Source organism: Lepidochelys kempii, chromosome 10 (genome assembly GCF_965140265.1).
Source record: "Lepidochelys kempii isolate rLepKem1 chromosome 10, rLepKem1.hap2, whole genome shotgun sequence".
NCBI lineage: Eukaryota > Metazoa > Chordata > Testudines > Cheloniidae > Lepidochelys > Lepidochelys kempii.
Window position 1 is genome coordinate 11,076,452 of NC_133265.1, and position 23,931 is coordinate 11,100,382.

Sequence of the window (23,931 nt, forward strand, 5' to 3'; positions counted from 1 at the left end):
GGGAGGTTGTGGAATCGCCATCATTGGAGATTTTTAAGAGCAAGTTAGACAGTCATCTGTCAGGGATGGTCAGATAATACTTAGTCCTGCCATGAGTGCAGGGAACTGGACTAGATGACCTCTCAAGGTACCTTCCAATCCTATGATTCTATGATGGTCCCTTCTGACCTTAAAGTCTATGAGTCTATATTCAATCTGGCAACAAACCATAACAACAGGGTATCTGTGGTAAAGATGCAGAGAAAGAGCGAATCTACCAGTACAAGATGAAAATGATTCCCTACAGTACTCCATGGACACAGTAACCCTCTGAGAATCACAGTATGGAGGTAGGCTAGGCTACTCAGTGATCAGACTCCTAAGCCGCTGTTAGCTGAAAGTGGTGGCATAGCAACATGATTCGTGTATGGCATTTATTTTGTTGGGTGTTTTAAACAAGAACTATAATACATTTGAGTAGTCAGGAATAAGAGTGGGTGGTGAAAAAAAGGGGCAGTTGTTCCTAAGTCATTGCTGAGATGCCAGTGTTGGAGACTCCCATCACAGACTGCTTAGCATGAAGCCAGCAGTCCACTAAGAGCTGGTTATGAGGCTCCGCATTATGTTTTAAGTGTCCACATACCCTCAAGGGATATTTGCTGCTGCTTACTGAGATGTATAGGAGAGATCCTGTGCAGAGATTTCATCACGTTGTACAAACTAGCAGAAACAAATGGTGCACCCAAAAGCAGCCCTAGTCAAAGCAGAAATATATTGCTTTACCTTGTGTTCTGTATAATACTCCTTTCTTAAGTGTGTTATTTCTCATCACATACAATGTTTTGCTGCTGCTTCCCTACTGCAGCATTCCCCTGATGTTCCAGTGTTCCCTTTAATCAGAGTATAATCTTATGCCATACTGACTGCAATACATCAAGTAGCCCAGGAGTTGTACTTTGCCTGAGGTGCAGGTATTTCGTAAAGCAGCAGTACAACATTTAAAATATTGTTTTTAAATGAAGGAATACAGCCTACTGACTCTTGTATTACTAGTGAATGTTCACCAAACTGGGTAGACGCTGTTACCGTATGAAAGGAGAAAATAAAGTTAGAAAAGTCAGACTTTTTAATGGTACATTGACTTGTTTCTGTGGCTAATATGTAACTACTTCAGTTTATCTATTCTTTTTTCTTCCTGTAGTAAACAGGTTTGTTTTAATCACTGACATATTTTCCCTCTCTTTTTTTGTTCTCCCCAGCAATAAACAGTGACCTAAAAGTTATTAAATAGATAAGATAGATATACTCCCTTTCTTCAAGATATTTATGATGCTTGCTAAATCCAGTCTTGATGCATACTTATCTATGTGATTTCTTTAAGCATGCAGAGTACATGCTTTGGGAGTTGTGAAATGTGTCGTAATATGTTGTTTGTTTATAAAAATTCTATAAATTTAAAAGTTTAAACAAGATCTGTTCCTTCCTACTGAAAGAGATTTTTCAAAATCCAATGTTTATATGTTGGCCCTACATAAAAATCATGTGTATGCTCCCTCTTCAAGCTCTGTGAGCATGATTCTGCACCACTGCAATTTAATGGAAGTTTTGCCATTAACTTCATTTGGTACAGGAAGGATCAAGACATATAGGAGCAACTAGTTAACCTGGAGTGAAATCATGACTCTATCAATTGGAGTTTTGCCATTGACATCGTTGGGGCCAGAATTTCACCCAATACTGTCAGATGCTAAGTACCCTCAATTCCTGTAGAAGTTAATGGGAATAGATAGCACTCAGCACCTACTGCAGTTGGGCTCAGAGAGCAGTGAAGCTGAGTAACAAGCAAAGTAAACAGAGAAAGATATATTAATTCCACTTGTCAATAGAAATGTAGGTGGGTGGGGGAAACATGTTGGTAGCCAAGGTAAGAACTAAATTGGTGAAGGAAGACATTTAAATCTTCTAAGAAAAATCTAAAACAAGTGGAGCTTTAAAAATGTAAATAAAGAAATATTTTGCAGTCTCCCTTTTTAGTTCTGACATTTGACAAAAGCAGCTTTGCAGTGCGATTCCTAATGTGGCATCCTCTGATCAAGGACACCATCCTACTTTTGTTTCCAGAGACACTCTGTTTTTAGCCTCTCGAAAGGAGAGGATTTACAGAGTGGCTCAGACATCTTACAAGCATAGATTAATAAAAAATAAATTGGCATTGAATGTTGGCAAAACTCAAAACCATATGTTCAGAGAGTTTTCATTCACTCTTAATTAATTTTTTACAAAATGTGTCTTTTTTTGGCCCAAGCAAATAGCTTTAAACATTTGAGTATCTTGATGAAGTCTGACTCCTGTTATGGATGTTTGAAGTCTCAGAGACTTGCATGTAATCAGTAAGAGTTCTCATCAAACAGTTGTACATACTTGGAGCTGTTAGGCCACTCCTAAGTAATTTTGAGACCATTTCTACTTGGTCACACTGGTGTAAATCCAGAATAAAGCTCTGCTCTTAACACACATGCTTAACTTTAAGCGCCAGAGGAATCCCATATAGTCCAATGGGACTACTCATAAGATGAAAATGAAGCATGTGTGTAAATCTCTGCAGGATTTAATTTCAGAGGAGTTACTCGAGATTTAAACCAATGTCATTTAGAGCAGAATTTGGTGCTATATGAGGAGTCATTGTTCTTTATTTACACATGCTGGATGATCTCAGTGACAAGTTGTGCAGGTTTACAGTCACTTCTGGTTCTTAGCAACAAGTAGTTAAAAACATCCTTGGAAAATTTCTAGAATATAGCTGACCATAAACTCCCTAGAAAGTCAACCAAACAATAAATCTCATATTGTTACCCAACACTGCAGATACAGCATTTTCATAATAAAGACCATTTTAAATGGTTCCAATTTTAGATTTTCTTTTATGTACATTGAAATCTTTTTCCTTCAGAGCAGCACAGTTAAGAGGTGGAGGAGATGGATTCTTTTAATCTTATTTGCATTTTGGTGGCATGGTAGCACAGGTTGGCTGATAAGCACTTGAGTGGAGAGCACTTCTGAAAAAGAAAGATGAGAGCAAAGCTCTCTTCCTGGTCAGTGCAGTTCACTGTCTTTCTACATAGCTAAGTATAGTTAAATTATTTGGAACAAAGGGTTTATTTGGGTGAATATTAATGTACAAATAGCTCTTATTCCTGGAAGCTTATTGTGAGGCATAAACTTACAAAGGCCATTGAAAGGTGAGTTTACGACTATGCTTAATGTATTTCATCTCTTTACATGAGCGCAGTTATATATGGGTGCTCTTTTGAAAGCTGCTGAGGAACAAATAAGGGAAGGATAATTTATGACCACTAATATTTGTAATTATATATGTTAAGAGAAGAGAAATTGCATCTATGTTTGCGAGTGGTAAGTGATCACCACAGGAGTCAATGCTAAGATTCTGCAGTATTAGGCACTATGTAGAAACCACAGAGCAAAAGACAGATGGTCAGGGATATTTTTCCCTCCATTAGTTGTGTTGCATAATTAGCTAGATGTATCATGGGAAGGGGTTTTTTGTTTTGACTTTCTCTGAAGCATTGGGTATTGGTCAGGAGCAAGATACTGAATGTTGATAGACCAATGGTCTGGTCCAGGGTGAGAAATCCTATAGTTTCCTAGAAGGATATTTGCAAGTCTTGGAAGTCCTGTATGATATCTAATGGCAATACATCACAATGGCCCTTTAAGAGAGGTTATAGTAAACTACTGTTAGTAGTTTCAAGGTCAAATATAGTTCTCTCTATGAAAATAAAGGATAGCAGTACATTACTTGTCAAGTTAATACAGTGTGATAGAGCATCTTAGGCAGCACACTCTGAAAGGCTGTAAATGTCTAATAGATTTAGGGGAACTGTACTTTAGGGAATATATTAGATAGAACTCATCAATGGATCAAAACTGTCTTGGAGCCTTACTTACTGGGGACCAGCAAAGTTTTAAATGATTAAAATCTTATCAAAAGCCTCGAGACAAATTGTATTTCTTGGATTTACTTTTCAAGAATGGGTCAGTAATTTCTATTGGAGAATTGTATAGGTTCTGTTTGTTTTTTAACACTGGCATGAATAAGTTCTGTAATTTGAATTCTGTAATTAAGTTTTTAGGGTTTTTTCCAAATGATTTTAAAATTACTTAATGTGCTGTTTATAGATGAAATTGGATATGTTTGCAAATCTCTTTGCAGGGTGCCTCTAATGACAAAAAATATTAATTATAAAATATATTTTTGTAAGTTTTGCATTAATCAGACATAAAATTAACAAAAGTGTAAAGCTTGTACACATGGCCACAGACATATAGAATATCAGAAAACTTTCATCCCATGGGAAATATGTCACAATATATTAGAATATTTTGCAGTCAATACCATGTTTAGGGACAGATTCTTGCTATTCTTGCTCACATAGTAGTATGTCACCCTGCGAGTGATCCCATTGAATCAGTTACAGTTGGTGGAGTGAGGTTTACTCAACATGAGTAAGGGTGGCACAATCTGGCCCTTAGTGATTTATTTTCCATACAAGTTGCTCTCCATAAAGACAAATTCCACTGCTGTTTTCTGTTCAAGTGCTTTCTAGCTGTATTTTAGTGCAGAATTTCACATCAATAAGAGTCTCTTAACTGCTATCCAAATTGTAGAGGTTTTTGTTCTTCAGTTACACTTTTCTTTCATGACAAACGTTTCTGTTAAAAGGCTGTTAAGTATTGGCACTCAGCTATGTTAACCTCATTATGTTCCTTCAATTTAAAATCATGCCACACTATAAAAACTTCAGCTGAAAAACTTTACTCAAGGGTGGATGAATATGATTAGGTAAATAATTCTTTAGTTCTGGAGCAGTTGCTAGTTACAAAGCATGAACTATGGTATGCTGATGACTGTATTAGAGAATTGTTTAAATTAAACACTGTATTGCCTTTGTCTTCTGGTTACTAGTTTTCTGTAATTAGCTTTTTGTAAGGCATTCATTTGCATAGTAGAGATTGCAGCAGTCCTTCCAGGATAATATTTGCTGGGGCCTATATTCAGCAAAGTAAAGTGTTTAGCTCTTCTCTCTTATTCTCCGTCCTCCCTTCCATCCACACCCCAAGGAGTTGATTCTGATACTTTTTCCCATGGTGAGTGGTGCCTTACTCCATGACCAGTTGTACTGAAATCAGTAGGGCTACTCTGAATAAAATATTAAATGTGGGCAAGGGTCGTTAGAGTACAATAAATATTAAGGTTTGGACATATACTACATTAGCTTAAGTGACAAGTGAAAGCAAAAGCAAAATATTTGATCAGTATTGAATTTCTGCACAGACCCAAAATTACGGCATGTTTCCACAAGTTAACATAGAAAAGAAAATAAGATGTTACAGTATTCTTTCTTTAAACCATCTTATCAAATATAAAACCTGACCCATAATCCATGACAATGGCTAAATGCTCTTAATATTTCTGCTACCCATTGATTTTCATTGTTCCAAGCATATGGCGAACAACCAAAATATGTTTGAAGAGAAACAGCAATTTTTTTCTTTTCTTTTATCACACCTCCAATTTGGTTCTAATTTTGTAGTTCCCATAACAACATCCAAATGACTGAAAGCTCTGTCAAGACTGTTCCAGTGCTGTCCACGAAGCCAACTGGGCGAAGTAGCCTAGCTGAGCATCTGCTCTGCTTTCCTTGTACCTGTGAAAAAGACAGCTGCGCTGACGTTATTCCCTTCATCCCTTGCTCTGCAAACCAAACTTACTGCTAATTACTGTCACTAGTTTTCCCAACTGTTGAAGTCATGAGAACAAAATACTCACTGTTGGGAATTCCTTGCTGATATTATCCAATTTGAGTGTTGATCATACCTTCATTTTTCTGTGGTTTAGCCAGACAAATAGAATGCCACTGTATATTTGTTGCCCAAAAATGACAACAAGGAAAAGAATATTTCTTCTAACACTTCTGTTGTGTCCCAATACTTCACATCAGATTAGGCAAAAGAGAGTAATGCCGATCAAATAATTAATGGAGTATTTCTTTTAAAATCCTATTGTTTATCCTTTGTGAAGCAAATATATTAAGAGGGTGCAAACGCTAGCAGGTGGGGAAACAGTACTTTTGTTATGTCATTCTAAGTTGGATGTTCATTTCCCCCAAGCTTTTTCAAATCTCCAAATAATAAAACGGACAGCAGCATGAAATAAACTTGAAGTTGTATTCTAAGATCTGTTTGAACCCAGTGCTTTAGCCCAACAAATTGACAGGGCACATGTCCTCACTGGTGTGCTGATGTGTGAGAACATAGATGGGAAAGAGATTGAGTGTGGGGAACTTGGGTTTGTTTATCCTGCAGGTGATGAAAATCACCCTCTAAATGTCTTATGGCAGCCTGCTATTGCACAGAAAAAAAATGCCTGAACTGCCTGTGAAATAGCAAGTATCCTACTTTGCAAGTAGCCCCAACCCTTCATTTATTTATTAAAGATATTTCTATAGCATATCTGTGTTAAACTTGACAACTTGATTGCAATGGGGTCCTGCCCCAGGGCAGCTATTTCTATGCATCTTATGACAAAAAACATCAACACAAAATATTTTCCTGGAATAAAAACTGTCTGCTTATCATGCTGTCCATATTTACCATCTCAAGTGCACAATTCAACAGTTTTGCAAAATAGAATAGTAGATGCTCCAGTTCTCTCTTGGAATGTTGTGATAAAAAAAAAGTACTTCTGTGCAGAAGGAGATTAATCTATTCAGCAACAAAGCCTTGTCTAGAGCATTATGATCTTTCCCTACCCATATATAAGTTGCTGTATGGCTAAACTCCTCCACCACTAATATGTAGCTGTCACCTTCAATATACCATTATGATAACACAGCAAATCTGTATATTTCCAGACCAAAAACTAGGTTAAAATGGCGTTAAGATTGAGAGTACAGATCAGTAACCTTAAGGGTAAAAAAAGTTGTTGTTGTTTATTTTATTATTTGTATTATCATTGTCCCTAGAAGCCCTAGTTATGGACCAGGACCCATTGTGCTAGGTGCTGTACAAAAACAGAACAAAAAGACTGTCCTTTCCCCCCAGTGATTTACAATCTAAGCATAAGACAACAAATGGATAGAGACAGACGGAGGAGTATAAGTAAACAGTGGCAAATATTGGTCAACATTAAAGGCTGCACAGTAGCAGCCTAATCGTTGTCAATTTTTTGGTAGGCATCATGGCAAAGCAGAATTCTGAGGGGGAATTTGAAAGTGAATAATGAGGTGGCTTTGTGAATGCTTAGGGGGAGCATCTGCCACGCAAGTGGGGCAGGATGGGAGACAGCACAACAGTGTTTGAATATTGAACAAGGGTGGTGGAGGCTGGAATCCAGGGTTTCAGGGACCAGACCAACTAGGAACAGCTGCTGGCCTGCTCCCCAAATAACTGTGCTGCTAGACGGCTAATGAGCCCAGCTGCACTGCCTGCTGGTTCAGAAGTCCTGTTTATAGGCGTGGCCCCCACAGCAGTTCAGTGACTGCTTAAAGCATACCATGCCCAGAGCTGGGCTTGCCCTTGTTCCAGTCCCTGCACTTGCTCCAGCTTGCTTCCAGTCTCTACTCCACTCCAGCCCCTGCTCCCTTCTGGCTTCAGACTTCTGGCCCTGACCCCTAGCTCTGGCTTAAGGAGCTGATTTACCTCCTCTGGCTCTAGCATTTGGCTTCTGTTCTTTCAGTACTGACCCATGACTCATTTCCTCGACTCTGCCCACCCTGGACCCAGCTCTAACCGGTAGGCTGAACTCTTGCTTTCATCACTAGGCATGACTGCTGAATTGGAGGCAAGCATGGAGAGCTCAATAACAACTGAAAGTTGATAGGTAGGGTGGGGATTAACTGTGAAGGGCATTGAAAGTAGGGGCACAAGCAGAATTTTCCTGAGGAGGAGGCCAAGAGCTCTCCCTCCACTGCCATGTAGCCAGTCCCTTATGTTCCCCGCTGCTGCCCCTGCATCCGGCCCCAAGCTCTCCCCCTACTACTCCCCCATCACCAGCCCTGAGCCCTCCATGCTATCTTTGCACCCAGACCCATGCTCTCCACTCTGCACATAACTCCATACACTCCTGCCTGCTGCCCCCACAACCAGACCCATGCTCTTCCCCTACATTGCCCATGCACCAAGCTCCACATTCTCCCCCATTTATCCAGCTCTGCACACATTCCACTCCTGCAGTCCCACATCCTGCCCTATGCTCTTCCTCTGACACTGCCCCACACCCAGCCCCAAGTCTCCCCACTCCATACCGAGCCCTGAGCTCATACCCAGAAAGCTGGTAAGGCTGAAGAGCACCATCCCTACCAGGTGCCAGGCAATTCTGGGAACCCAGACCCTATCCTCCTTCTGCATCTCTGCTTCTCCAGGAAGCACCAAAAGCCTGGATCCAGTCCTCTCACACATCTAGGGACTGGGGTTTCCAGGTGCCTCCCATTCTGTTTTTCCCTAGGGACTTGGGGGTGTCTGGTGTCCATGTTCACTGGAAAGACTGCAAAAGTAGGGGGAGCCAAGCAGGCATACAGAGTCATGACACCACTCAAAGTTGGCCCAGCTGTCCATGTAGCAGTGGTATTGTGACCTGGTGCACAGGGTCACAACACCACTCAAATTCAGCCCAGCCACTCCTGCTTTAAGCCAGCAGGGAAGGGGCTCAACCATTAAGTCAGCCAGCTCCAGTCAGAGACCAAGGAAGGAGCCCAGATTCCCAGCTCCCCCACCTATTGCACCTCTGTTTGTAATGAATACAAGCAGCTTAAAGATTGATGCCACAGAGAAAGGGGAGCCAGAGGAGGGATTCAAAGAGATGAGTGACATAAGAATGGCCATACTGGGTCAGAGCCATGGTCCATCTACCCCCATAATCATGTCTTCCGACAGCGGCAGATGGCACAGAGGGAATGAACAGAACAGGACCGTTTATCAAGAGATCCATCATCTGTCGTTCAGTCCCAGCTTCCAGCAGCTGAAGGTTTAAAGACACCTGGAGCATGGGGTTGTGTCCTTCACCATCTTAGCTATGACATGGTCAAAGTGATGAACTAGGAATATCATCTTTGCAGCAGCATTTTGAGTGGTGGAGAGCAGAACATTTGATTACATTTGTCAAAGCCAGAGAGAAGGGTATTGCAGTAATTGAGATGATGAGATCTTACATGAGAGTTTTAGTTGTGTGGATAGATAGGAAAGGCTGTATTTTAAAGATGTTATGCAAAAAGAATTGGCAAGACTTAGACATACCCTGGATGAGAATACCAGATAAGTCCAAACCATAGATGATGCCCAGGTTATGGGCCTGCATGATAAGCAGGATAGTGGTGTTGTCCACCATGATCCAGAAAGGAGGAAGTGGGAAGGCTTGTGGGGCAGGGGAAGATTAAGAGCTCTGCTGTATCCATGTTTAGCTTGAGTTGGTAGCTCGACATCCACAAGGAAATGTAAGAGAGACAGGCCAATTTTCATTTGGACAGAAGAAGTCATGTCTGGAGTAGAGAGAGAGGTAGATCTCTGAGTCATCAGCAGAGATGGTAGCTGAAGTTGTGATTGCAGATAAGATTACCCAGAGATAGGATATAGAGGGAGAAGAGAAGGGGACCAAGGACAAAGCCCTGTGGAGCCCCCAGAGAAAGTTGGAGGGCAGATTAGTAGGATCCTCCAAAGGACACGCTGAAGGAGCAACTGAAGGGGAAGCAGGAGAACCAGGAGACAGCATAGTCTTGGAAGCCAAGGGAGGACAAGATTTCAAGAAGAGCATGTTCAACTTTGTCAAAGGCAGTTCACAGGTCAAGGAAGCTGAGGATGGAGTACTGGTTCTGAGCTTTCACTAGGTACAGGTCATTAGAGATGTCAACAAGAGTGGCTTCAGTGGAATGGAAGGGGCAGAAGCTGGAATGGAAAGGGTCTAGGATGGAACTGGAAGAGAGGAACTTCAGACAGCACTTATAATCAGCACATTCTGTGAAATTAAAAACAAAAGGAAGAAGAGAAATGAGGTGGTAGTTGGAGAGGCAAGTGGGGTCAAAGATTTTTTATTTATTTATTAGATGTGAAGTTGTAGTTATCCCAAAACCAAGCATTACAAACCTATAAAATTCAGATTAAGGATACACTTGAAAGAAATCCAAATATGTTAAGGTATGAAAATGCAGAGTGAAGGTACACAAACAACCTTAACTTTCTCGTGTAGTGACACCATGCAATGGCTATATGATTATGAGTAAGACATTTTCATGTTTGTAGCTCTAGATTAAATTGACTTTTACAGATGCATTTGATTATTTTTTAACATACTTCCCTCCAACTCAAAGTGTCACTACAGAGCAGAATGAAGGGTGGGCGCCTTAACTATTCTTTTCCAAACCTTGACGTGTTTGGATTTCTTTTAAGTTTTACCTCTTAGACTGTGGTTAATGCTAAGATTGGTAATATTTGGTTTTGGGATAATTACAACATGTTTTTGTTCATTTTACCTTTAAGTTACTGATATGTACTCTCAACCTAAACTCTATCTTAATATAGGACCCAGTTTTTAATTATTTTTAACTTATAAAATAATTAATGCTTTTACTTGTAAATTCTCAGAATTCATTCTGAACACAGGGTAAGTGCTGTAAGTTTGGGGAGGATACACTTATTTTTCATACATAGCAAAGACATGGAATCCCTGCTTTAGGTGCACAATGAAATTCAGTCTTAACTATGGAGTCATAACCAGAGTCTAAAGAATTAATAATCATCCATATATAGAACTGTAAATATGCCCAGTGATTTACAAAATATGGTCTTTACTGTCTTTAATTACATGATCACATACTATTTTTTACATAAGACCCCAACCTGATTCAGTGCACGGGATGCACAGTGATCACTTAACAAGATACTATTCAATATACTTTTTTCTTTTCATTGTTCGATGTGTGGCCCCATGCCTTATTTACTGCACATTATTCAAACCCCGCTCTGACGACAGATTACTAATTTCCTTGTGGGCTTTTCTGTGGTGCTCATCACAATAGTAGCTGAGTGCTTCACAGATACTAATGAATTTATTTTCACCACACCTCTGTGAAATGAGGCATTATCCCCATTTTACAGGTGGGGAACTGGGGCACAGAGAGATTGAGATCAAAAGTATCCACTAATTTTGTGTACCCAAATTTATACGCTCAAAGCACACCTCCCAAAGACTTCAGTTGCAGCTGTGAGTGCTCAGAACTACTGGAGTTCAGACCCCAGGATCTCAACTCAGCAGACCCCTGAACAGATACAAAATTTGTATCTGCACCTGAGCCGCAATTGCAAAAATGGTCTGCAGATTTAAAGCGAATATCTGCAGATTTGAAGGGCTCTACAACTCAGGATCTCACTGTCCATTCTGTGAAAAGACTGGCGTGAGTGACTTGACTGTGGAGTTCAAGGTGCTTGCAAAACCTTTGCTTTATTTTGTGATCAGTGCCAACTGTCTGCATGACAACAATATGAAATTCTGCACCTCATCCAGGTTCTTGTATGGGAAGCTCAGCCCTTAAAGGCATAGTCCCTAATACCACATCTTTCTTTTCCATCTGAAAATTTAATAACAATAATACTTTAAAAAACCCCAACAACTAATATATCACAGTTACAAATACTTATAACTAAACAATGTTCAATTAGTCATATTTTTATGTAACACTTTAGGAGGACTTTCCAACCTGGTGCCTTTAGAAAAGGTCCTATCGAGTACTGAAGGCTCCCCATTAAATTGATAATAGGAGTTGAGAGCCTGTTGACCTGGCCACTCTGTGCTAATAGGCTTAATTACTTGCTGAAGGATTTCATCCTGACCAGTATCTCTGACAATCACAGTCCACATTTCGTCTGACGTTGGACAGGTTTTTTTAAATCAGATTGACGTGCAAAATCTAGCTCTGGACTTTTATCCATTGCGCTTTTGTCAAGTGCTCTAGTGTGTGTGTCTGGAACCACCAACTTTCTCAGATTTATATTTAATTTGCAAATCATGCATTTGTAGCTGAAAAAATATCTATATTCTGAAGGGGATGTTTGCTATGTCCCTTCCAGCAATGGCAATAAATGGTTTGTGGTCAGCTTCAGTTAACACGGGCTTCCATAAATAAAGACATGAAACTTTTTACACGTATGGGGCAGAGTCAAAGCCTCTTTCTCTATTTGAGCATGTTGACACTCAGTTTTTGATAGTGCCTATGACACATGAGCTACTGGTCTCTAGTTTTGACCGAACTGCTGTAAGAGGATCGTGCCAATATGCTCCTTAGAGGCTTCTGTGGACAACTTAGTTTTGTACTTACGGTCATAGTACCTCAGGATTGGGGCTTCTTTACTTATCTCCTTCAGTTTTTCAAATTCTTTATTCAGGGTTTGTCTATAGGTAGACCTAGTGCACGGCAAGCTAAGGTGTAAGTCCATAGCACACCAGCTTTCCATCCATGACACACATCTTTCTGGACCCCGCTACCCTGCACTAAAAGTTCCATTAGTATGCTTTGCTGTATTGCCTAGCGAGGTAAGTAGATACCTAGAGGTGTGGCTGCCTAGTACATAAACCTGAAGAATCCTATAATTGTTTTCACTTGTTTTATGTGTATAAATTTGATGTTTATGAATGGGAGGGACTGATATTACAAGCTAGGGTCATTCCCAGCACAGGTGAACACTCCCAGCTTTTGTCACACTGCTCTGCCAAGTCTGGGTAAAGGAAAAGTGACAGTGCACCTGTCTCTTAGCTGACATGGGAATAATTAATTTCATTAAAATGATTTTTATTGGCGGTTAACTTATTTTGGCTGACAGTCACATACGTTAGCAGACGTATATTGCTACAGCAAGGCTGAGCTTTATTTAGAACAATCATTTATATCTTTGGGTGATTTCATTGCAAAGAAAGGGGAAGATGTGCAGGAACTTCAAGGTTGAACATTTTCTCCCTGTTTGAAAAGGATCAATAGGAAAACCACAGAATGCTGACTGATTGAATGCTTTGGCCTTGTGATGTGGGATTCTTCCATTGCCCAGACTGATGAAAATCCAGCACTAAATAGGAATGACACATTTGGGCTTTTTGTATAATGAGCAAATACCACTCTTCCCTCTCACTCTTCTCACCCACTAGTCCAAGTGAAGTGACAGGGAAAAGAAGTGGTATTTGCTCATTGTACAAAGTCCTCCTTGCAAGAAGTGGTGTTGGCATCAGACTCAAATGAAGCAATTCACTTGTTCCTCTGGTCAGAATCTGATGTTTGCAGCCACCATTTTTTGGAGTAGTGAAATCTGATGACAGAAAAAATGGCAATCTCTAGAACCGAGAAGATGGGAGTTCCTCAGGGCTGATTTTCAGTTGGGGTCAAGCCTGGGAAAGTAGCACTCAGAGTTTAAATGGCTAAATGTGAGTAGGAGGGAACTACCCCATACTGTAGAAGGACAAACGTGAAACTGTTAACTGGGCTAGTACATTAGACAGTTAAATATTTTTCAGGTCCTAATTCTAACCTCATTTACCTTAGCTATCCCACTGATTTCAAATAACCAACAACAAAAAATGTGATAGAGCTTGCATTTGTACAATTCAGGCAGAATTTGGCTTTCTGTATTTATCTGAGAAACAAGTAGATAGTGTTTATGGAGAAAGTAGTTGCTCGTAAAGAAAGTCAAGTTGCCTCTTTTGACCTCATTGTCCAGTTTTCTCATACGCTGAAAGAGTCTCTTGTTATTCTGGTGCCCTTCGCAGAGTAGGAAGTCTCAGGTTATCTAATTAGGCTTGGACGCCTTGTAGAAGAGAGAATCATGAATCTTCCTACACTGGTGTATAAAAGATATATGGTATCTCATTCTTCACTTTCATACCACTTTTTGCTGTGGCTGGGGTCCATCTATGCGATGGAATTTATATTTATCAATTTTGTGACATTCATCTGTAGCATCAGGACTGCTGTTACAAACTCCAATAATATTTATATACAACCCAGACTCAATGTTCCCCCCAAAAAGATCAGCCATTCTTGCAAACAAAAAAATGGACAAAAAGATAAGACTTTTAAAAAAGTGGTAAAAAGGAAGGCTGAAATCCTATCTCTGACCTATTCCAGATGGAAACTTGGAATGGAAAGCAAGGTCAGGCAGCTCATCTTATTTATCTTGGGGAAACAGAGGGAGAAATGGTTGTTCAGTTACTTTGGATTTAGATTATCAAGCATTTATGGAAATATGTTGCTGGTTTCCCAGGATTTCAGCCTGTGACCTCTGTTCATGCAAACCACAGAAAAATCCATTAGGAGACTGGCTACTAGCCAGCCCACATGAAATCAGCTGTCATTAGATTAGAATATAAGCAGCACGTTTTGACTTGCTTCTGTGTTGGCCTGACTAAAAGTTAAAAAAATATGCTCACACAAAAACCAAATATAGCAAAGCAAAACAAAAAGGGGAGATAATGCATTAGGATTAAAACTGACAGAGCTTCAGTGCCGAAGGATGAATGTGTGACATACAATAGTGTTATGACTTCAGGATCCAGAGCATGCAAAGTACAGGTGGGACTTTCATCTACCAAATCTGCTCCTCCAAAACAGGATTCATTTAAATAAATGGATGAAAAAAGCAGGGGCAGGGACATATGTAAACTGAAGGATTTCTGAAGAAGACAAGAGCCACTTCAGAAATGCTATTTACAGATGAGCAATATGTAAAATAAGAGATCTGATTCTCCACTGCCTTGTGCTTTGTGAAGTCATTTACACTTTTGCCAAGTGATTGGCAGCAGTGGCATTTTAAACTCACTTGGCATAGGTATAAATGACTACACAAGGTGCAAGGCAGTAGAGAATTGGACTCAAAGTATTTAGAATCAGAGTTGTCTTTACTTAGGTACAGACTCATTCTACTTGTATAGATTTTGTGAAATATTTAGCTGGAGGAGGGGTATTGTGTCTGGTTTTGGATTCAGATAAAAGTTTACATCTGGGCCCTATGTTGGCTTCCTGAGAACATCTCTCTCCAAAAATTAACTAGATTGCCTGATTCCTATTGCCTCTCAAGGGATCAAATTACGGTTCTTGTTACAACTGTACAATCCCCTGAAAGTCAACAGAGATGGTTGGGACTGAGTATAAAATTTGGCTCAGTGTGCTTTCTCCTTTGTGATTGTTTCTCTCGGATGGTGTTGTGGGTCCCCTTCACAACCCTAACCGCATCCAAAAAACCTGCTTTTTTTAGTTATGTTTTAATTTATTGGATTTTCTTTGCAATAATCCCCATATTCATCCCTCCTCTGCCATTCTCCTGGGTTACTAGCCAGATGAAAAATCAACTCTTACGCATTCACACTTTCTAAAAAACATTGGTGACCGCAACCACTACAATGAGTCCCTCTTCTCTAGGCCTCACAAGTTCTGTTGGAATAGTCTAAGACCAGTGAGAGAGAGAGAGATGCTGCTGCTGCTGAAAAGTGTTACTTGGGAATTGACCTGGAAAAAATTCCCCTGAAGAGCAATAGGGTGTCAGTGCTAATTCCCAAATAGGGAAACCAGTGAAACTATTGAACCGTATCAAGCGCCATCCTTTTTATCTCAAGCTGTTAAAAGACTAAGCAGAGTTGTTGACATAAGAAAAACTTAAATAACCTCTCACTAGAGGTTACTCATGGAAGCATTGAACATTTTGGTAATAGCCTGGTAGGTGTCAGTCAAAAATCTTCCAGCCATGTGCGATGAAGTGTAAAGAAACTGGTGATGACAGGGGCCCCATACTCTTCCTTCAAGATTCTCTTTAAACCCCATTGCTTCCATAAGGACCCCATAGAAACAGTGGTCAGTGCCAGGCATCATGCAAATAATGTAATGGCAGGTGTCCCTAGGTGGAGTTGTTACACAGTATCTCAAGTTATATTTCTTCGTGTCCGAGCAAGTTTTGACCCATAGGAAGACTTGCTAAGTTGCTCGTAGTTTTGGGTTATGTAACACAAGGTTTTTGAAGTGAGGCAATTTGAGGAAAGAAGATGTTGTTAAAGTCACTTCTTATGGGTTGCTCCCTGGGAACAGGGTATTGGTGTTGGGCTGAGATTTCTGGGAGGGATAGCCTTGCTTGCTGATTGACCATTTCATTTCAAGACTGGTATATGTGTGTAAATAAAGCAAGTTACGCTTATTATATACCCAGAATTTACATCACTGATTTCTTCTCCATGGGGAAGCTGACCTCCAAGGCTCCAATGCCTTTTGCTGCTTGTCAGAGGGACTATGTTGGTGTCAGAATGGGACACTGGTATCAGAAAAAGAGGCAATAATAATAAAGATGAGAGGAATGATTCTGGCTCAAGCATGAAGGTGGTTGTGAATGGGAATTAATGCAAGTGAACTCTCTCCTCCATTCCCTCTTAATTTCAAGTGATTTGTCTCTGTTCCCTCCCTCCCAAAATATCATGGCTTTTGCCTACTTAGCAGGAACAAAAACAAATGTGTGTTCTAGAAGCATATAGCTATGTGAGAGAGGCTGCAGTTATATGCATAACACATCACATCTCTCTTGCTGAACTAAGGATGATTGGGGACTTCGAGAAAAAAAAAATCCAAAGCACAGCTAAGAAATAACATCTCTTTCTTCTTTTCCTTATTGTCATTATCTCCTCTAATATTCATTATCAGGGATTTTTCCCTCGGTGGCCTAATTCTTTTCCATTGGCTTTCTTTAAGCTTTCCCTGAGCTTTTTCAAGCTTATGGTTTTTCTTACTGTAATTGTATGCTGCTTATGACAATGAAATATATCCCATGAAAACACTGCCCTCTGGGAAGGGTGCTGCTAGCTCATGTTACAAGACTCACTAGAACCCAGACACCCTTTCCTTACAGTACAAAGTACAAGATCTTGCAATAGTAGTAAGAGAAACGTAACCTTTGATCTGAAACATTTTTGGTCTGGTTTCCATTATGGTTTTGCCTTTAAGTAATAGGCAGGTTTGCCTCCTCCCCCACACCCAAGGAAACACGTTTCATCCTGGTGAATAGCATCAGTAATTCTCACCAGAAAGAACAGCTCTCATTTAGGTTAATGCTCATGTGGGTACAACCGTATTTGTACGTTTAGAATAATACATGTTTTATAGTTGAATTCCAGTCTGTCTTTCAAAAGATGGTGCTGTGCTGAAATCACAGAAGCTGGAGCAAGTTATAAATGTCAGCAGAACCCTGTGATTTAATTAAAGCCTTAGTATTTAGCCAAGAAACTATGTATTTTTTTCAGTGCATATAAAGAAATTCTCAGTAGTTAGCCTCCAGTGGCTATCACTTATAACTTTACATTGCAGGTGGGAAAAGTTTATAGTTTGAGAAATGTAGACAGCATGTATGTGCTTTTGTGTGTGTGAAAGGGGGAGAGAGAGACAGACATCAAGAGAATACAGTTTAATGGAAAAGGCCTTACAGTATATGAACATGAGAAGAGGTACACTCTTTTGTTCTTGTGTATATACAATGCACTCTTATCTGCATAGTTCTTGAGCCATCGCAGTAGTCTGCACATATGCACAGTGTGCCTTCATCTAAATAAGGCAGTTTCATGCTTCAAAAGATACTAAAAGATATAGACTTTTAATTGTGGTTGTTACTAAAGTATACATGCAGCTCAAAAGTATACAGTATGCTAATGAGCACTTAATAACTCCTGTATAAAAACCACTGTGTTGTAACATGGTTACTGAATTTTTTAGAAGCAAAGATTAAAAAAAAAAAATTAAACCATAGTACTGTATGGTCCCCACGTGTCACATTTAATACAAACATTTCAAATTAAAAATTCAGTTAACCTATTAACACTGTCAATGTTATTGTACATTCATTTTAAAAAACATTAAAGTAGTTACTTTATTGGACTTGATTTTGATTGATTCTGGCTTTCACGATGAATGTTACAAAAGCATTGATAGTTGCTCTTTAGGATATAGGAATTACCATACTGAATCAAAACCAGGTGGACCAATATCCTGTATCTGACAGTGGCTAGTGCAAGGTACTTCAGAGGAAGGTGCAAGAAAGCCCATAACAAACATTTAAGGAATAGTTTGTCTGTAAGAAAAAGTCCTTTATGACCCCCATCAGTTAATTGTTTGGTTTATGCCCTGAAGCATGAGGCTTTATATTCCCTTATAATCGTGGACGATCTCATTACCTTTATAAAAGTCTGATCCTTTCTTTGACTCCTACTAACTTCTTGGCATGTGATTTCTTGTACCGATGAGTTCCACAGGTTGATTTTCATAGTATGTCACAGTAACACTGATGAATTAGCAGTCCATGTGATACTTTTTTCATGCAAGTGCTGCATTTTCACATTCCACCAATGCAATGCATTTTACCTATATATTTATGCAGTCACAGTGTATAGGGGAAGGCAACTCGTGACACAATTAGGCAAGCACTTAACTGGGTTATTTATATAAACAATATACACATTTTATGAAGGGGAATCAACATGTGGTTCATGCTGAGGTGAAAGTAAGCTGGTATGCCCCAGTACGGCGTACCGGTAAGAGCCGGTGCGCTGTACCAGGACCGGATTTCAGAGAGGGCAATTTAAAGCCCTGGGGTAGCAGCAGCGGGGATTTAAAGAGCCCCGGAACTCCAGCCACCCCTACTGCCCCAGCCCTTTAAATCCCCGCAGGAGCCCTGCTGCCAAAGCTCTGTGTAGCGGGGCCCTTTAAATCCCCGCCAAAGCCCCACCACTGCCGCTACCCCAGGGCTTGGGCAGCAGGGCTCAGGCGGGATTTAAAGGGCTCGGGGCTCCGGCAGCTGCTACCCCAATGTCCTGGGGTAGCGGTGGCAGCCGGGAGCCCCCAGGGCTCCTCAGTGATTTAAAGGGCCCGGGGCTCCGCTGCTGGTAGCTCGGGGCGATTTAAAGGGCCCCGGGCTCCCAGCCGCCACTACCGCAGCTGGAGCCCTGGCCCCTTAAATCAAGATTTAAAGGGCCTGGGGATTTAAGGCTCTGCCTCTTCTGGTTGAGGCCACGCCCCCTGCTCAGTACTCCGGCATACTGATAAGTCCTCTAACTTACTTTTACCCCTGGGTTCATGAGAGAAAGATTTGGAGTGGGTGCCTGCTATGTATATAAGCAGTTTGCGTTTGTGGATTGTATTACATAATTGTACAATTTTATGGATTAATATATACTTAAATACATGCTTTGCAGCATCCACAGTTTAATAATGGGACACAAGATATCACTGAGATGTTACTATTTTTGTTTTAAAAAATAAGTCATTCTTGAGAATTAATATTTGTACGGTGTTTGGAAATGTAAGGCACAATATAAGTGTTAAGCATTCACAATATGAAACTATGATTTAGTCCTTTTAGAGTTGTAGATCAATTTATGCCTGGGCATTCTCTCTTTCCTTATAATGTACGTTTTCCAATATGTTGCACAAGTGGTTAGTCTGCTTACAAGAATAAATAGTCAGTGTTTGCAGTAACCTCTGCAAGACAGCATTACTGACACAGAATAATAACCTAGCTATAAGTAATAGAAACTACCCCAGTTCCTGTTTTCTGCATGTTACTGGGCTGCATTCATTCCTCATGAGTTGAGGTTTTGATCTCTCACATATGCACTGATAGTGAATAGTCAGTCTGAAGTAATGTATATTTGTTATAGTAATTGTGACATTGTATTAGGTACTGTTAAGAGTATGGCATACTTTAATGTGATACAGTTTGACATGACATACATTGCAATGCAGTGTTAGCAAAGCAGAAACAAAGCAATACAAGATTTTTAAATCAGATACTATTAGGCCACAAAAGACTTTTGCTATTTTTTCTCTTGTTGTGCGCACAGTCTCCTTTATGGTGGAAATTGTGAAGAAAGCCAACATCCACTGCAAAGCTATGTTGGAGTGTTGTCATCCCCTGAGATTCAAGTACCGCATGCGGTGTCTGAGAGCATTAGAGGCATAACCATAAAACACATTAATCTAAGACCCTAAGTGCAGGTGCTCTGTTGGGAAAGACATAGGAGCTTGTGTCCTAACCCACAGATCTATTGTCAGTGAGGCTAGGACTCAGTCCAGCCTCATCTACTTAGGAAGATCATGTTTTTGAGCCTGTTGCTGTCCTAGATCTCCTATGTATTATCTTCTAACAGTGGCAGATGGTTCCCTGTGTTTACACAGCTGGCAGAAACGTTGGTACGATACTTTGCACTTTTATTGCACCTTCCATCTGAGGGTCTGTGTATTTAGTGCTGTCTTAGTCAGCGAACCTGATTTGGAGACATACCATATACAGTGAGTGTTCCTCATTTCCTAAGGGCTGCCAACATTTTTTTCCTCAATGTCCCGCCCCCGCATCCTCTGTGGCATGGGTGCTCCTGCCAATAGCTCTGTGACTTACTGTTGCATGGCCATTTTTCCTTTACATATGCCCTTCCCAGTTCTGTTTAGCATTGTTTTTTGATAATCTACTGTTTAGAGATCTTAGGAAATATTAGGTATTGCAGAGGTAGCTATAGGCTGGAGGTTGTGTGTGGTAGCAGTGCAGCCATATGGTACCATATATGTTCTGTGCTAAGGAGGGCTGTTGGGAGATTGTCCTCATCTCTCCCCAAGTCTTATAGGAACCCACGACAGAACAGGAAGCAGCATATTGGTAGATCATTATATTTATGGCCATTATACCACATTACAAACGTGTGGGAGGCCAGTTGCATGGTGACTTTACCAATTTCATATCTCTCACTTCCCACCATCCTCTTTATGTAGTGTGTTTCTATATGTAAGCGTGTATGCCTTTATATGGTTGTGTATGTGTATGAAGCCAACATGGCTTTTCTGTCCTATTTTCCACCCCTTCCGAAAAATGGCAACTCTCAGACCCTGTTATCAGTGTAGATAAGCAGAGACCCATCCAAAGTGAGACCGGAAAGATAACCTAGGACAAACTACAGCATGTCAGAGACCTGTTGCTTGAAAGATCTTTTGCCTTCATCGGGAAGAGGAGGAGAATTTGGTGACAGGGGGAGATCAGTAAGATGAATAGGATGAATGTGGCTTTAATTTGTTGCAGTACAGCTGGAGCTTAAAGCGCTGCACTATCAGAAACACCTGGCCAACAAGGAGTGAGACCTTTTATCTCAGTGGAATGGAATTCCTGCTCTGTCCATCCCACATTGTGCACCTGGGAGAGGGGGTTTTGTGTAGGTATGTATGTGAATATTAGAACGGAAGTGTAGGGTGGCTTTGGCCTCTGTATTGCAGCAGAAAACTGTTTTGCACATGTTGGGCATTATTCTGCTGTCTCTTACAACACTTTTACCTATTGTAACTCCATTCAGGTCAGAGGATTTTCCTCTGATTTATACCAGCATTTAAGTGCTGTGTAATTTCTTTTCTTTTTCTTTTGGCAGAGGGCTGCTTTAATGTACTTAGGAGTTCAGCCTGCTTTCCCTCTTCTTACGCAAGACTCCCGCATGAAAGCTTGAACAGTTTCATGTCCTCCACTTGGTCTCCCTGCGCTGCTCTGCCTCACTGCTACACCACTGTCATTTTTTAAAAACTGAAATTACAAAAAGTTTAGAAGAGGCGTTTTTTGTTTATGCAGAATTAGTGATATTTATTCTCAGTGAGTGAAGTTAAAGCTTCATAGGGAAAACGAAGCCAAGGTTTTGTCTGAATGTAACTAAAAACCACTCAATAGGCTTTAATATCAATCTGCAAATGAAAATATGTGGAGAGAATAGGTTTTATTGTCTACTTACCCCTCCCCCTGTATTTTATTTCCTGCTTCTCCAGTGACTAAGTTTTCCAGTCAGCGTGAGAGCAACAGGGCACTGGAGTTTTGTTTTGCAGAAGTTCAGCTCCAATTTCATTCTATACTGAAAGTTGAGTATCCTGAGACCGGCTAACTGGACGTTTGCAAACCAGCCATGCTTTTTACAGTAAGGAGCAGCCCCTCTAGTTTCAGTGTAGAGAGAGCCTTTTCAACCTGTGCTGTCACTAGAGCATTCTGGTTTGTTTATTTAATAGAGTTAATGAGACAATCTTCATTATTCACTAAATCGGGTACCAAGGCTGTAAACCAGATGTCATGATATACAAAAAAGCTCTGGACAGATCAAATATGCAACAAAAGCTAGTGCCTTCCTTTTACTGTGACTTTGATGAAAGATTGCCTAATTATTTTATCCCGTTTTGGTGGTCCCAGACTTAACATATGCTTTCCTTTCTTTTTTCAGCATATGCTATTTTAAAAAAAAAAAAGTTTAAAAGAAATAAGCATATGTACAGAAAGTAATAAAGTAAAATAGTCCTAATAAGCTAGAAGTGAGGTGCTGTATGTTATTTTCCTTAAAAGTACACATCTTATAGTAGGTCTGCCTTCCTTACCATTAAAGGGAAGAAAGAGTGCGAGAGAAAAACAAAAATAGAAGAGAGCATAGGTAGAGGGAAAAGAGCTCCGGTTGGCAGAATTCTGATTGGCAGTGTATATAAATGGCTTATATTTCCTTTGGAGAGCATGTGTTGTAAATCATATAGAGGAAGAAGGGGCTTTGCAGGGGTCTCCCTCCTTCCTTTTAGCTCCCATGGTTTTTAAATATTTCCAGAGTTCTGAAAAGGATCCTGGAAACACATCTTTAGTGCCTTTCATCAAGGGATCTCACAGCACTTTGCAGAGTGATGGATTAAATGTCACAACACACCTGGGGATATTGGCACTGGGAAACAAAACTTATAGGTGCGTAAGATAATATTACTACCTCAGATAATATTAATACTTGATAGCAGGGGGGAGGCTTATAATGATTATTTACTTAATGTCTAAGTCTATATTTAGGCACGTAAGTGGCCTGATTAGCAAAAGTGGTGAGTGCCTAGTAGCTTTCAGGCAAAAAGGATTTAGGAGTCTAACTTTAGGCACCCATTTTGGAAAATTTTGGCCAATGTTTTGTAACATTAGATATTTTATAGGCATTGGCAGGGAATCTGTGATTAAAGTTGCATTGAGATTTTAATGTAAAAAAGACTTTCATACTTTAATGACTTAATTTACTTTCAAGATTTGGCACAGTAACTTTTTATAGGAAAATTTAATTTCCTGTGTAAATCTTTAAGTAAAATATTTACTAATTTAAGCAGAGGAAACTTTTTTAAGTGTTCAGAATTTTGAAATATTACCTGTTTTCCTTGAATTAATTTGGGTTCCTCTACCTTTAAAATAATCACAGTCCCCAGAGACCTCACAGCAAGTATCCATAGCTTTATCACTTCCAGAATGGATGTCTGCAGTGTACTTTATATTGGGACTACACCTGAAGATCACAGAATGCCACTTGCTACTTACATAATGGACCAAGTTATCCCTGTTCTCTGTAGATTGCCCTGGCATCCATTTAGTCTTTGGATACAATTCAAGGTCTTGATTTGGATCTACAGTATAACGTCTGTAATGGCGTGGGTCCTGGTAGCTTAGAAACCACTTCTCTCCTCATGTCTTACCCTGGCATTTGAAATAGTCTGAGATGGATTAATTGATTGATGGTCTCTAGATGTATTCATGTGGAAGCTGAGGCCAGAACTTTTTCCATGGAAGACGCTCAATTCTGGAATTCACTTCTCTGGGTCCATTCTAGCCTGAATGTATTGACCTCAAGGGCTTTTTCAGAGGAGGTTGCTTGAGGGATCCCCAGAAAAGCTGTGTCGTTGCCTTAATTTCCCCCCGTTGGGGCAAGGAGAAGCCACACATTAACCAAATAGCATGTCCCTCTTTAATTAGGTTAGCAAGGTTTCAAGACAGGAATAATTACAATAAACAGTTTATCAGGACCCTGGTTCAGAGATCTCAAACTTAAAATCTACAAAACCAAGTCACTGAATAGAC